This window comes from Serinus canaria, chromosome 25 (genome assembly GCF_022539315.1).
Source record: "Serinus canaria isolate serCan28SL12 chromosome 25, serCan2020, whole genome shotgun sequence".
Classification (NCBI taxonomy): domain Eukaryota; kingdom Metazoa; phylum Chordata; class Aves; order Passeriformes; family Fringillidae; genus Serinus; species Serinus canaria.
In genome coordinates, this window is record NC_066338.1 from 6,069,509 (window position 1) to 6,081,513 (window position 12,005).

Here is a 12,005-nt window from a genome sequence, read left to right on the forward strand (position 1 = left end):
AATCTGTCTAGCCTAAATCTGTTCCAGCTCCTTAAGGCAATCCAGGAGCTGGAATGTGGAGCAGTGAGTGCAGTTCTTGAAAACAAACTGCTGCTTCTTCCTCCTCCCCTTCGCTCTCAGAACCAGCCTTAAAGGTGCAGAACTCATTTCTGGGCTGAACGGACCGATGGGGTACGAGCATCATGAAGTCACCCCAGGACACACCCCTGTCAGGGTCAGGGGGTCCCGTCCCCGCCTCATCTCCGGGCTGCCGGGGGTCCCCCAGCTCCGGTATTGCCCCTTCCCTCTCCCCGCCCCAGGGGGTCCCCCGTTCCACAGCCCCGGCTCTCACGGGGATCCCCAAAACCAATGTCCCGCCCCGTCGGTACCGGGCCATCCCCACGTGGACCCCCCGGGACCCTCCCAAGGGGCGATCGGGGCTCCTCTCCCCGCGAAAAACTCCTCTTAGGGAGCCCGGCGATATCCGGGGCTCGAGTCCGGGATCTGCCGGCTCCGAACGCTCTCCAAAAAAATCCTCCCGGAGACCCCTCGCTGGAGTCGGGGCGAGCTCGGCCTCCGCCCTCACCTGCGGCTCGGGGCTGGGGGCGATGCTCCCGGGGCAGGGGGTGCTGCAGACTCAGCGTGCGGGCGGTGCGAGCGGCGGGATTCTCCCGCTCCTCCTCCTCCTCCCCTCCCTCCTCTTCCTCCCGCATTTCCTCCACTGCCAGCCCGGACCCCCCTTTCCCACCCCTCTGCAGCACCGGCTGCTGGGTGGGGGAGCCCCCGATCGGCCCCAGGGGTGGGCAGGGGGCTCGGGGACCCCCCCGGTGCGGATCCGTCCCCCCGGCCCGAGCCCCAAATTCCGCTCCGGGGCCGCTGGGCTCTGCGGGTCCGCCCGGCAACCGGTGAGTCATCGGCTAGAAAAGCTCTGGTTGGCTAAGAATTGTTCAGCGCGTCCTCTGATTGGCTGGAATTGTGAAAGGCGGTGCACCCTGCGGGTGTCCCTGGGAGCTGCGGTGTGGGAATCCACAAAATCAGAGGGTTTTGGGAATGCTGCAAAAGGCAGGCCTCAGAGACAGCAGAACTGTGATTAGAGCTAAGCAGTAGCCATGAGATCGGTCAGAAGAAAAATTATTTAAAAAGTAGAAAAGCAAGGACGAGTAGAACAATGGTCCATGTATTAACGCTTGTCTAGAATAACTTCCTAAGCTTCAGAAAAGTTTATCTAGCAAGATATTAGGAAGTTCGAAGCTTAATAATGGAGCTCTGTGCATTGTGTTTTAAGGCTCACAAGCAGGCATTGTATTCGAAATAAGCAAGCATTGTTTTAACCAAAGGTACGTGTGCTTATAGTGGTTGGATGGAACCACTGTCAATGTGCTTCTGCTTTGTGTGACTGGTCAAAAAGTTATAAAGTAAGTTGTAACATTAAGTTCTTTGGCTGCTGCTTGGGATGTGAGCTGCTTGCATCTTGCCATGTCATAGCCATGTAATGAGACTGATGCTGAAAAATAAAACAGCTCAAGGCACATTCCACAGCAGTCCCGTCCTGTTCGTGATTTGTACATAGCCCCCGGCCGGCGATGGGCCAAGGCCAGCCAGACTTGTCAGCAAAGGCAGATTTTGTCTGGGAGCAGATTTTGTATTAAGGGAATTTCGGAGTGGAACCCAGTTTTGGCCATGGGCACCTGGAGAAGCAGGACAGTTCTTTCCCATAGGAAGGAGAGCATGGAGCCTTTCTCTAGGGTTTTGGGGACAGATGAGAGGTGATCCTCATGAAACCAGTGCAAGCCAGACTTGTCCTGGCATTATTCCTATGGGAACAATCTCTGGATATAAGGAAATTTGGGGGTGAAATCCCAATTCTGGCCATGGGTGCCTGGAGGAGAAGGACAGATTTTTTTCCATAGGAAAGAAAGTATGGAGACCCAGTGCTTAAGAAGTAGAAGAAAAGAGACCCTCAACATGCCAAGGTCAGCTGGACCAACCAGGAAGTCAACAGGGGCCAAACCAGCCAGACCTTTCCATGTTCCCTTGCTTTCATGAGGCCCCGCAGTGTCACAATGGTCCCTTTGGATCCATGGGGCCCTACAGTGTCCCAGTGGTGCTTTGATTCCATGGGGTCCAGCAGTGTCACAATGGTCTCTAGGTTCCAGAAGGCCCCAAAGTGTCACAATGGTCTCTGTGGTTCCCCAGGCCCCACAACGACATGTGACTCCTCTGTTCCATGAGCCCTGCAATGTCACAATGGACCTTTGGTTCCATGCAGCCCTGCAGTGTCACAAAGGCCCCTTGGTTTCACCAGGCCCCAGAGTATCACATTGGTCCTCTTGGTTCTGTGGGGACCCCTAGGTCACAATGGTCTCACTGGTTCCATGAGGCCCCACAGTGTCACAGGGCTTTGCTTATTCCATGGTGCCCTCATAGTGTCACAGTGGTCTCCATGATCCCATGAGTCCCCTCAGTGTCACAGTGGCCTCCGTGATTCCATGGTGCCCCTCAGTGTCACAATGGCCTCTTGGTTCCACGAGGCTGTGAAGTGTCTTAATGGTGTCTCCATGGTTCCATGAGGCCTTGCAATGTCACAATGGACCTTTGGTTCCATGGAGTCTCACAGTGTCACAATGGCCCCTTGGTCCCCTGACACCCCAAAGTGTCACAATGGTTCCATGAGGCTCCACAGTGTCACACTGGTCCCTTGGTCTCACAGGGCCCCACAGTGTCACACTGGTCCCTTGGTCTCACAGGGCCCCACAGTGTCACACTGGTCCCTTGGTCTCACAGGGCCCCACAGTGTCACACTGGTCCCTTGGTCTCACAGGGCCCCACAGTGTCACACTGGTCCCTTGGTCTCACAGGGCCCCACAGTGTCACACTGGTCCCTTGGTTCCATGGCCCTGTGCTGCTGCATTCCCCCCTCCCCTTCTCAGCCCGCCCTGCCAGCTCAGAAATGCTCTTTGGGCCTGGGCCTTGGCCAGCAGCCCCTGGGCTCAGCTCCTCTCAGCTCACCACAAACACTGTCTGCTCTAGGCACTGCTGCTGCCCAAACAGCTCCTGCTTCCTTTGGGAGCAGCCCTGGAACTGTTTGTGTTCCCTCAGTGGCACAACATCCCTGTTCTCCCAGTGCCAAAGAAAGCTGCTGATGCCAAGTGTGGCCAGGATGAACCATGGCTGGCACTGCAGCCCCTCTCGTGGGGTCCTGCACACAGCGCTCCAAAAGGAGCCCTTGGAGCTCTCCTGGGCCAGGGACTCCCTCAGGGTGGGGCCTCTCCCAGCCGGGAACTCTCCCATTTGCTGCACTCGGGGATCCTGGACAGCGACAGAGCCTGGGCTGATCCCGCACTGCTCCAGGCTCAGCCCTTGGCCCGCTGGGGAGATGCCAAAGCATCCACAGGGAGCATTCCCTGCCCTCAGGGGAATTTCTCCCAGGTGCCTTGCACTGACTCTGTGTGTCTGTGTGCACACAGGAGTGCCTGTGCTGGGGAAATGGGGCAGAAATGCTGCTCTCTGAGGGGTCTGAGTGCCTTGGAGAGCTGAGTCAGTCAGGCCTCTAAGAATGTTCAGTCATGAGGTGTGAGCTAAATTAAATGCTTCTGAAGGTTGTTCTTTTGCTAAGTTGTTACTTTTAACATAAGTTATAAGCTAAGCTAAAAATTGTTAAGTGTTATTCCTCTTTTAAATTGCTAAGTCATAGGATATAAGTTACATTAAATACTGTTAGGTGCTGGTTTTGGCTAAATTGTGATATTTAAGCTATCAGGTAAGGTTAAGGTGTAAGTTAAGTCCTGTTAAGTTTGAGCTCTTTAAGCTTTTATCTCTTTATTCCTTTTATCCTTGCCCTCACTGCCCTTGTGTCACACACAAACACACAGTGGCACTTCTCGGTTCAGTTCTCGTTTGATTGCCTGGATTCTGTTTGGTTTTGTTGTTGCTTTGTTTCCCTGCTGTGCCTGAAGTGTCCAGTCAGGAGCAGAGTGACCCTTGCCAAGGAACTGTGTCCTGCTGTCCCTTAATATTAAATCTGGTTTTTGCTGATCCCTTGCCGGGGATTTTTTCAGTGCTCTCAAGCCTCGTTCGTATCAGGGTGAAGGAGCCTTGGCCCAGGCTCTGGCCCTGGGGGACACGAGGAAGCTTCTGGGAAGGTCCCTGTCCCCCTGTCCCACCCCCATGGCCCCGGCCCCCCGTCCCCATGTCAGGCTCTGGGGTCGATCTCGTGGAACATCCTCTGGGGGAGGCTGCGGCACCGGGGGCGGGGGGACCCGGGGGACAGAGGACCTTGCTGTGCATGAGCAGGGTTGGACTGCTCTGGGGGGAACTGTGAGGGGGGACAGGGCAGAGTGACCTCCCCAGTGACCTCACACAGCCCCTGTGATGTCACACTGCCCTGTGATGTCACAAAGCCCCTGTGATGTCACACAGCACCTTTGTGATGTCACAGTGCAAATGCTGTGATATCACCCTGTGGTGTCATACAGCTCTGCTGTGACATCTCAGAAGACCCTGCGATGTCACTGTCTTTGCTGTCATGTCACAGCCTGCTCTATGATGTCACAGTCATCCAGTGATGTCATCACCTACTCCCTGATGTCATGGAGCCCCATATATGATGGCAGAGTCCGCTGTATGGTCTCACACCCTACTCTGTGATCTCACACCCAGCTCTGTGATGTCTCAGCCCTCTCAGTGATGTCACAAAAGTCTCTCTGTGATGACATAATGCCAGTCTGTAATGTCAGAGCACACACTTTGACCTCACAGCCTGCTCTATGATGTCATAAAGCCATGCCATGATGTCACAGCCTGCTCTGTGATGTCACAGAAGCCCCTCTATGATGTTGTACCTGCTCAATGACTTCACACAAAAAACTCTATGAATTCATAGCCCAATTTGGGACCTCACACAGCCCATTCTGAGCTGTCACACAGCCCCTTTCTGACATCACAGCTGCTGTGTGGCTCCATGAAACAGCTACAGAGGTGCTGCTGTGACACAGCCCCCTCTGGGACATCCCACAGCCCCTGCCAGTGCTGAGCCCCTGTGAGCTCTGTCTGTGCCCTGCTGGTGTCCCTGAGGTGCCCTGGCAGTGCCCCAGCCCTGCTGGGCTGTGCACAGGAGCTGCTCCTGCCCAGAGCTGTCTCTCTGCAGCGCTGCCCTTGCCAGGAGCTGCCTCTGGGCCAGGAGCCCAGCCCAGCTCAGCAGCACAGACACAGCACAAGGACTTGAATGACCCTCTGGGGCTTTGGTGCTCTTTGCATCAGACTCAGTTCCTCAGAGTGTGCTCAAAGAACTTCTCAAAAACTCAAAATCAGATTCAAAGTTCAAACTCTCTTTAAGTTTAATTGGGTCCAGCTGAGAGACACAACCCATGTGAAAGTGTCCCCAGGTTCCAGGTACAGCAGAACCCTGGAGGCAGCGATGACAGCTGGGGACAAACAAGGCAAAAGCGTCTCTGGTGCTGAGCACACCTGGATGTGTTTCAGGAATGCAAAGGGCCGAGGCCTGAGCCCCAGCCCCTGGCAAGGCAGATCCTGTCCCTCCCTTCTTGCTCAGAGCTCTTCCCAGGATGGGCACTGGCATGTGGGGATGGGCAATGCCAAGGGCAGGACCATGGGGCGGCCCCTGCCAGGCTGCTGAGCAGGGACAAGGAGGCAATGAGGCCCCAGGGCTGCCAGGGTCACTTGTCCCCTCGTGTACCCAGGCCCAGGTCCAGCAGCCATGGTCAAAGTGCTGCCCAAGTTGGCTCTGTCAGGGCCCTGCAGCTGCTGCCCATCCCTGTGCCCTGTGCAGCCCAGGCTGTCCTACGGTGTCCCTGCCCTGGCCTCTGTCCCTGCAGGCTGTGCTCATCCCCCGGCTGCCCCACCTGGCTGGCCCCTTCCTTTGCTGACAGCTCTGCCTCCTGCCTGCCTCTGCCTGCCCACACAAAGCCTTGGGCTGCTCCAGGCTCCTTCTGGGGGACGTGCTGCACCACAGCCCTGCCCTGGCAGGGAAATTCCTTTCTCCTCATGTCCACTCTGGGCCTCCCCAGCTGCCCTTGGTGCCATTATTTCTTTCTCTGGCTGATTTATACAATGAAGAAAATCTCCAGCCTCTCTGAAACCACCCTTCAATCCCTCCCAGGCTACTCCTGTTCTGTCCTCAGTCTCCACACTCCTGACCCCAGAGCCCTCAGCCTGTCCCTGCTGGTTTTGTGATGAGGCCTCCAAATCCCAGCTTGGGAGATTTTTGGTTTCTCTCAGAGGTTTGTGGAAAAGGAAAAATAATGGTCAAAGTTATTTTCTCCCTAATCTTGCGGTGACACATCAGGGTCAATATCTCTAAACTGAATGAGGGTGGATTTACATTTGTCAGAAGGAGGAAATATTTTACAATTATGACAGTGGCAAAAAACTGCAACTGTGTTCTTCAGAAAAGTGGATTCCCCATCCGAGGAATTCTCCAAGAACAGGAGCTTTGTGCAACCTGACCCAGTGAAACTCTCCCTTTCCCAGTGACAGAATTCCTGTAGTGTGGGTTCTCTGATGTGCTGGGTGCCCTCACAACACTTCTGGCCAGAATGTCTGCTGAGGGCAGCCAGACTGCTGCAGGGGCAGTGACCTCACAGCCATCACCATGGCAGCCCTGGTCCTGGGCCTGGCCCTGCCCTTTCCTCTGCCCCTGCCTTGTCTCTGCTGGCATCAAGAGTTTTGTCATTAATATCTTGTCCCCAGGTGCTGGGGCCAATGGCTTCGCAGTCAGGCTCCTGGAGCAGAAGTGGCTTTTCAGAGCCCAGCCAGAAATGAGCCCTGAGGCAGCAGCTCTGCAGTGGTGCCCACCAGGCCGGGGTGCCAAGGGAGGCTTCTGGCCATGCCCTGCCAGCAGCTGCTGCTGCCAAGGTGCCTTTGGTGTCTCAGGCTCTCCCTGGCACAGCTCCCAGCACGGCGCTCTGCCCTTGTGCCCGAGGCCTTCCCTGTGCTGGGGCTGGCCTGGGGCTTTTCCTGCAGTGGGACCTGACCTGCTCATGGCACAGGAAAGGCAGTTCCTGCTGGAGCAGGAGGCTCTGCCTGCAGTGGGCTCCAACAACTCCAGCAGGACCCTCTTGACTTCAAAATTGCTTCCTAGAGCAGAATATTCTAATAATTGTTATAGTTCCTGTACTGTGGAGTAAATAACTCTGGTTAAGATCTCTCTGTCTAATCACGAAGGAATTTTTGAAGTCCAGGGGCCCTGCAGGGGATTGAGGATCCCTGGTGGCTGTTGGGCGTCATTTCTGTACCTCATTACTCAGCGGGCGTTTCTCTATTAAAGAAATAATGCTTTTCCCTGAAGCTCCCACTGTGCCCATGAAAGGAACCCCTGTGAGTTTCTGGGACATCCCGGCCCTTTGGCAGCCTGGGCACTCCTGGGATGTCACCATGGAGCCCCTGTGAGTGCCTGTGACAGATCAGTGCCTTTGCAGCCCAAGGTCCCCTGGAATGTCACCATGGAATGGCTGTGTCTGCCTCTGACCACACAGCTCTCTACCATCCCCAGAAAGCCCTGGGAGGTCTCCATGAGGCCCCTGACTCTGCCTGTGACATTCCAGCTCTTGAAAAGCCTGGAAACTCTTGGAAAGTCTCCATGGAACCCCTCTGAGGGCCTGTGACAAATCTGATCCTCAGCAGGCAACCATCACCAGACCCCTGTTGCTATGGTCAGTTTCCATGGCAACCATCACCAGCCCCCTGTTGCTATGGTCAGTCCCTGAGCAGCTCCATGGAGACCCCATGCCAGGGGTGGTTGCCATGGACGCCAGCTCAGGCCTGCAGCCAGAGCCCTCCCATCCCCAGGCTCATGGGAGCCCAGAACCACAGAATTGGCTGAGTTGGGAGGGACCCATCAGGATCCTCGAGTCCAACTGCTGGCCCTGCACAGGACACCCCAACAATGCCAGCCTGGGCCTGGCAGCGCTGTCCAAACGCTGCTGGAGCTCAGAGAGCCCTGGAGCTGGGACCCTTCCCTGGGGAGCCTGGTTTTTCCCCAGCAGCCTCTGGGGACAAACCTTTCCCTGAGATCCAACCTAAGCCTGCCCCGACTCAGCTGCAGCCGTTCCCTCCAGTCCTGTCCCTGGGCACCAGAGGGAAGAGGTTCCCACAGCCCCAGCCAGGGACCCACTCCCAAGGCTGTTGCCATGGCAACCAGGGCTGGGACCAGCTGGGATGCTCGGTTTCCATGGGCTGGGGTTCAAGAACGGGATTCCCCAATTTCCTGGTCCTGCTAAAACTGCACTGCCCTCACTGCCCTCCCGCCTCCCATGGAAAGCACAAAAGGCAAAGATCCCAGGTTGGGATAAGAACAATTTATTGGCAACAGAAACAAGATGAAGAATAAACAAGAACAGAAACAATATTGATAACAGAAGGGATAAGAAAAACTATTTACAGGGAAAACTACAACATCAATGGCTGGCTTTTCCTGGCCATGTATTTCCCCCTGCCTGGAAAGGACACCCTTCTCCTCAGGGAGAGAGAGAGAGTCCCTTTCCTGCCCCTGGCAATGACCTGAGGTGGGAGTGAATGTAATGTCACACCATGGCCAGACCCTCATGTTCTTCAATCCCACATTATGTCACTGGCAGGAGCAGGAAAAGGTACAGGTGTCTTCTCAGCACAGGTCAAGGGAAACACGGATAACCAGGGCCCTTCTTTATGTGGGTCCTCCCATGGGGGATGAAGCTGCAGCAGTGCATGAAGAGCACTGCAGTGGGGGCATTTGCAGGGCTTCCCTTACCGGTGCCTCCGTTGGTGTCTGGTCAAGGCAGAGCTACAGGTGAAGCTCTTCACACACTGGGGACACTCATAGGGCCTCTCCCCAGTGTGAATGCGCTGGTGGGTGATGAGGGTGGAGTTGTGCTTGAAGCCCTTCCCACAGTCGGGGCAGCGGAAGGGCCTCTCCTCTGTGTGGATCCGCTCATGCAAAAGGAGATTGGAGCTGGTCTGAAACCTCTTCTGACATGTGGGGCACTCGTAGGGCCTCTCCCCGGTGTGGATGCGTTGGTGCCTGACGAGTTCTGAGCTGCAGCTGAAGCCCTTCCCACACTCCCCACACTTGTAGGGCCATTCCCCTGAGTGGATCATCTGGTGCCGGATCAGGTTGCTGCTGCTCCTGAAGCTCTTCCCACACTCCAAGCACTTGTAGGGCTTCTCTTTCAAAAGGTTCTGCAGCGGGGATTTGTCCTCTCTGGTTTCCATCCTCAGCTCCTTGTCTGGGGAAGGAAGGACAAGGAGAGGACAGGATTTGCCTTTGTGCCAGAAGAAAGGGGAAGGAGATCCCCACAGTGCATCCCCAGCAGGACAGCGATGGCACCAGGGTTGTCCTGCAGCCAGGGGCCATGCTGGGCTGGGAGATGGAGCAGGAGAGAGGGGGATAGGGGCACTGACTTCTTCCTCACCTGCCCGGGTGTCCCAGAGCATCTTCCTCTTCCTCACAGCCTCCCCCTCCATCCAGTCAAGGTTAGCGAATGGGAAATCCTGGTTTGGGAAAAAATACAATGCATGAGCACATTGGGTTATAGGGTTCCTCTTGCCCAAGTCCATCTCTTGTGTTGCAGCTTATCCACAACGAGCCTCTGTGAGCAACCTGCACTCCCAGAGCCCAGAGCACAATTGCTTAACCTGCTGATGGACAAGGCCAGAGATGGATCTTTGTAGAAGGCTCCAAACACAGTTCATAGCAATGCAGATGATCCAGGGACAGAGACCAAAGGGTGCTGAAGACACGGGGTTTTATAGGGGGGAAGGGGCGGATCTGAGGGTCAAGGACCAATGGGAACTGAGCACAAGTGGTGCAGAGGAGGGGCAGCCAACTGGGGAACCAATGAGGTAACAGGGGCGGAGCACTGCAGTAAACCAGGACCAATAGGGGACAAGAGAGGAGAGAATATTCTAGGGGAGGTACATATAAAGAAAAACCAGGATTGAACCAGGTGATAGCAATGAAGCCCGCTGCATTAACATGAGTCTGGAAATGCTGATGGCTGACACCATTGTACTCAGAGGGGTGTCTCTCTTTGACCCTGGTCACCTTTGCCCTGAGATATTACAGCTCCAGTGTTGGGCACCTGGACCTTCACACTCTAGAACTCACCGGGAATCTGGTGCCCCTGTAAACCAACAAAACACCGAGATTCAGTCCCCAAAAATACACAAATGACCAAGATTCAGCAAAAGCACCCAACCCTGAGTTTCCCCTCTCTGGTCTCTCCACTCTGGGCTCTGAGTTGCTCTGGGTAAAGTTTGTATTGGTGTTTCCCTTCTCTGGGCTCACCACTGTGGGATCTGGGGTCCCCTGATGGTATGGGGTCCCACTCGGGTTCTGTTCCTGGGCAGTTGGTTGGATCCAACTCCCCGGGAGAGAGGTTCCCTCGAACTGCTCTGCAGGCGCTTCCCGGTCCCGGTTAACTCTTGCACACCAGTAATGAAGGAGAGCTCCACAGATGCTGTCACGTTCCGAAAGGGTTTATTGAGGATAGGTGAAGGAAAGTAGGCAGGGTGGGACAGAGAGGCTCAGGGAGACAACCGCACATGAAGGAGGGCAGGCTGTGGAAGGCCCGGAGTGGGGCGGGGACAAGGCTTAGAGGGACTGGTGGAGAGGAGGGGTCAGGGCGCCGCGGTCCAATAGGGAGAGGGACCAGGGGAGGAACAAATGTGGGGTGATTGGGGGAGAGCAAATGGGGAGAAGGGAGAAGGGTGGAGCTGGTGTGCAGGCCAATGGGGAGAAGGGGATACCAGAACTTTCTAGAACATGGGGAGGGAGCCTCGGATGACAGACACCTACAGGGGAGTGCCTTCCCACGGCATCTCCTCCCTGCAGTGCCCAGGGTCTCCTCCCACACACCACTTTGGCATCACAGGCGTTCCAGCACTGTCCGGGGTCAGCACTGTCCGGAGTCCCTGTTTCAGGGCCCAGGGGTATCCATGGGTCCCCCCTGTCCATGCTCCCAACATGTCCAGCCTTCTGGAGCACACCCAGCTCTCGCATTGCCCGTTTCTGCTCCCCCCACTGCCGGTTTCCCTGCCAGCCCTGCCGGTGCCGGGCGATCCCCACGTGGCTCTGGGCTGACAGTGCAGCCCCTGGGCCGGGCAGAGGCAGCCCCAGCACGGGGGAACCCTGCATCCTTCACTGCCTCGGCAGCCGCGCCCAGCCCCGGGCACAGAGCTCCGGCAGCTCAGGCAGCTCCGGCAGCCCCCGCCGCCCCCTGCCCAGGGAGCCCCGGGGACCCCCCGCAGCCGGGGCTGGCTCTGAGCGAGGCGGCCCCCGAGCCCGGCTGCGGGGCCAGAGGGGCACGGCGAGCCCGGGACCTCTGTGCCAGCGCTTCCCCCGCTCTCGCTCAACTTTTGCCCGGCCCGGCCCCCCGAGCCCCGCCCGGCCCCGCACGGCCACGGCCGGGCCGTTTCCCTCGGAGCCCGCTGCGGACACGGCTGGGCCGGCCCGGCCACACGGACCCGCCTGCGCCGGGGGCCCACGGGCCGCCGAGCGCTCCCCGGGCCTGGGCCCGGGACTCGGCCCCGAGGCCAGAGCTCTGCCCGGGGTCTCCCGGCCCCAGGGGCGGCTCCGGGCCCGCCCGGCCGCTCCCGGCTCCCACAGCCCGCCCGGGGCCGCCAACAAAACATCCCAACAACAAATCCACAAACCAACCACTGCCACCCTGTCCTGCTGCGCCTTCCCAGGGACCCCAACCCGCGGCAATGCCCCCAATGCCCCGGGACAAAAAGCTGCTCCAGCCGAGCCCCTTGGAACCCCGACCTGCGGCCCGTCCCTGGCACACCGATCCCGGCAGCTGCCCCGCTCTCGCAGCTGCGGCTCTGGAGCAGGGAGGCTCTGCGGGACCCCCGGGCTGGGCCCCCTCCCAGCCCGTGCCCGCCCCGCACCTTCAGCCCGGCCTCTCTCGCTGCTCCCGGCTCCTGCACAGTCCCCGCTCTCAATTCCTGGGCCTCACCGGGGTCTCTTCTGGGGCTCCTAGAACAGCCGGCAATGGAAAATAATCGATTTTGGCCTTCCCTGGCGAGGC

At 57.4% G+C, this 12,005-nt stretch overlaps 1 protein-coding gene and 2 pseudogenes across 1 annotated transcript in view; 2 read left to right on the plus strand and 1 right to left on the minus strand.

Moving 5' to 3' along the window:
- LOC115485198 (uncharacterized) overlaps nucleotides 1–12,005 on the plus strand; it is a 2,106,330-nt gene that overhangs the window by 1,707,359 nt on the left and 386,966 nt on the right.
- LOC103825013 (zinc finger protein 208-like) overlaps nucleotides 1–12,005 on the minus strand; it is a 742,626-nt pseudogene that overhangs the window by 676,293 nt on the left and 54,328 nt on the right.
- The window catches only part of LOC115485058 (serine/threonine-protein kinase pim-1-like), a 213,710-nt pseudogene that overhangs the window by 84,691 nt on the left and 117,014 nt on the right, over nucleotides 1–12,005 (plus strand).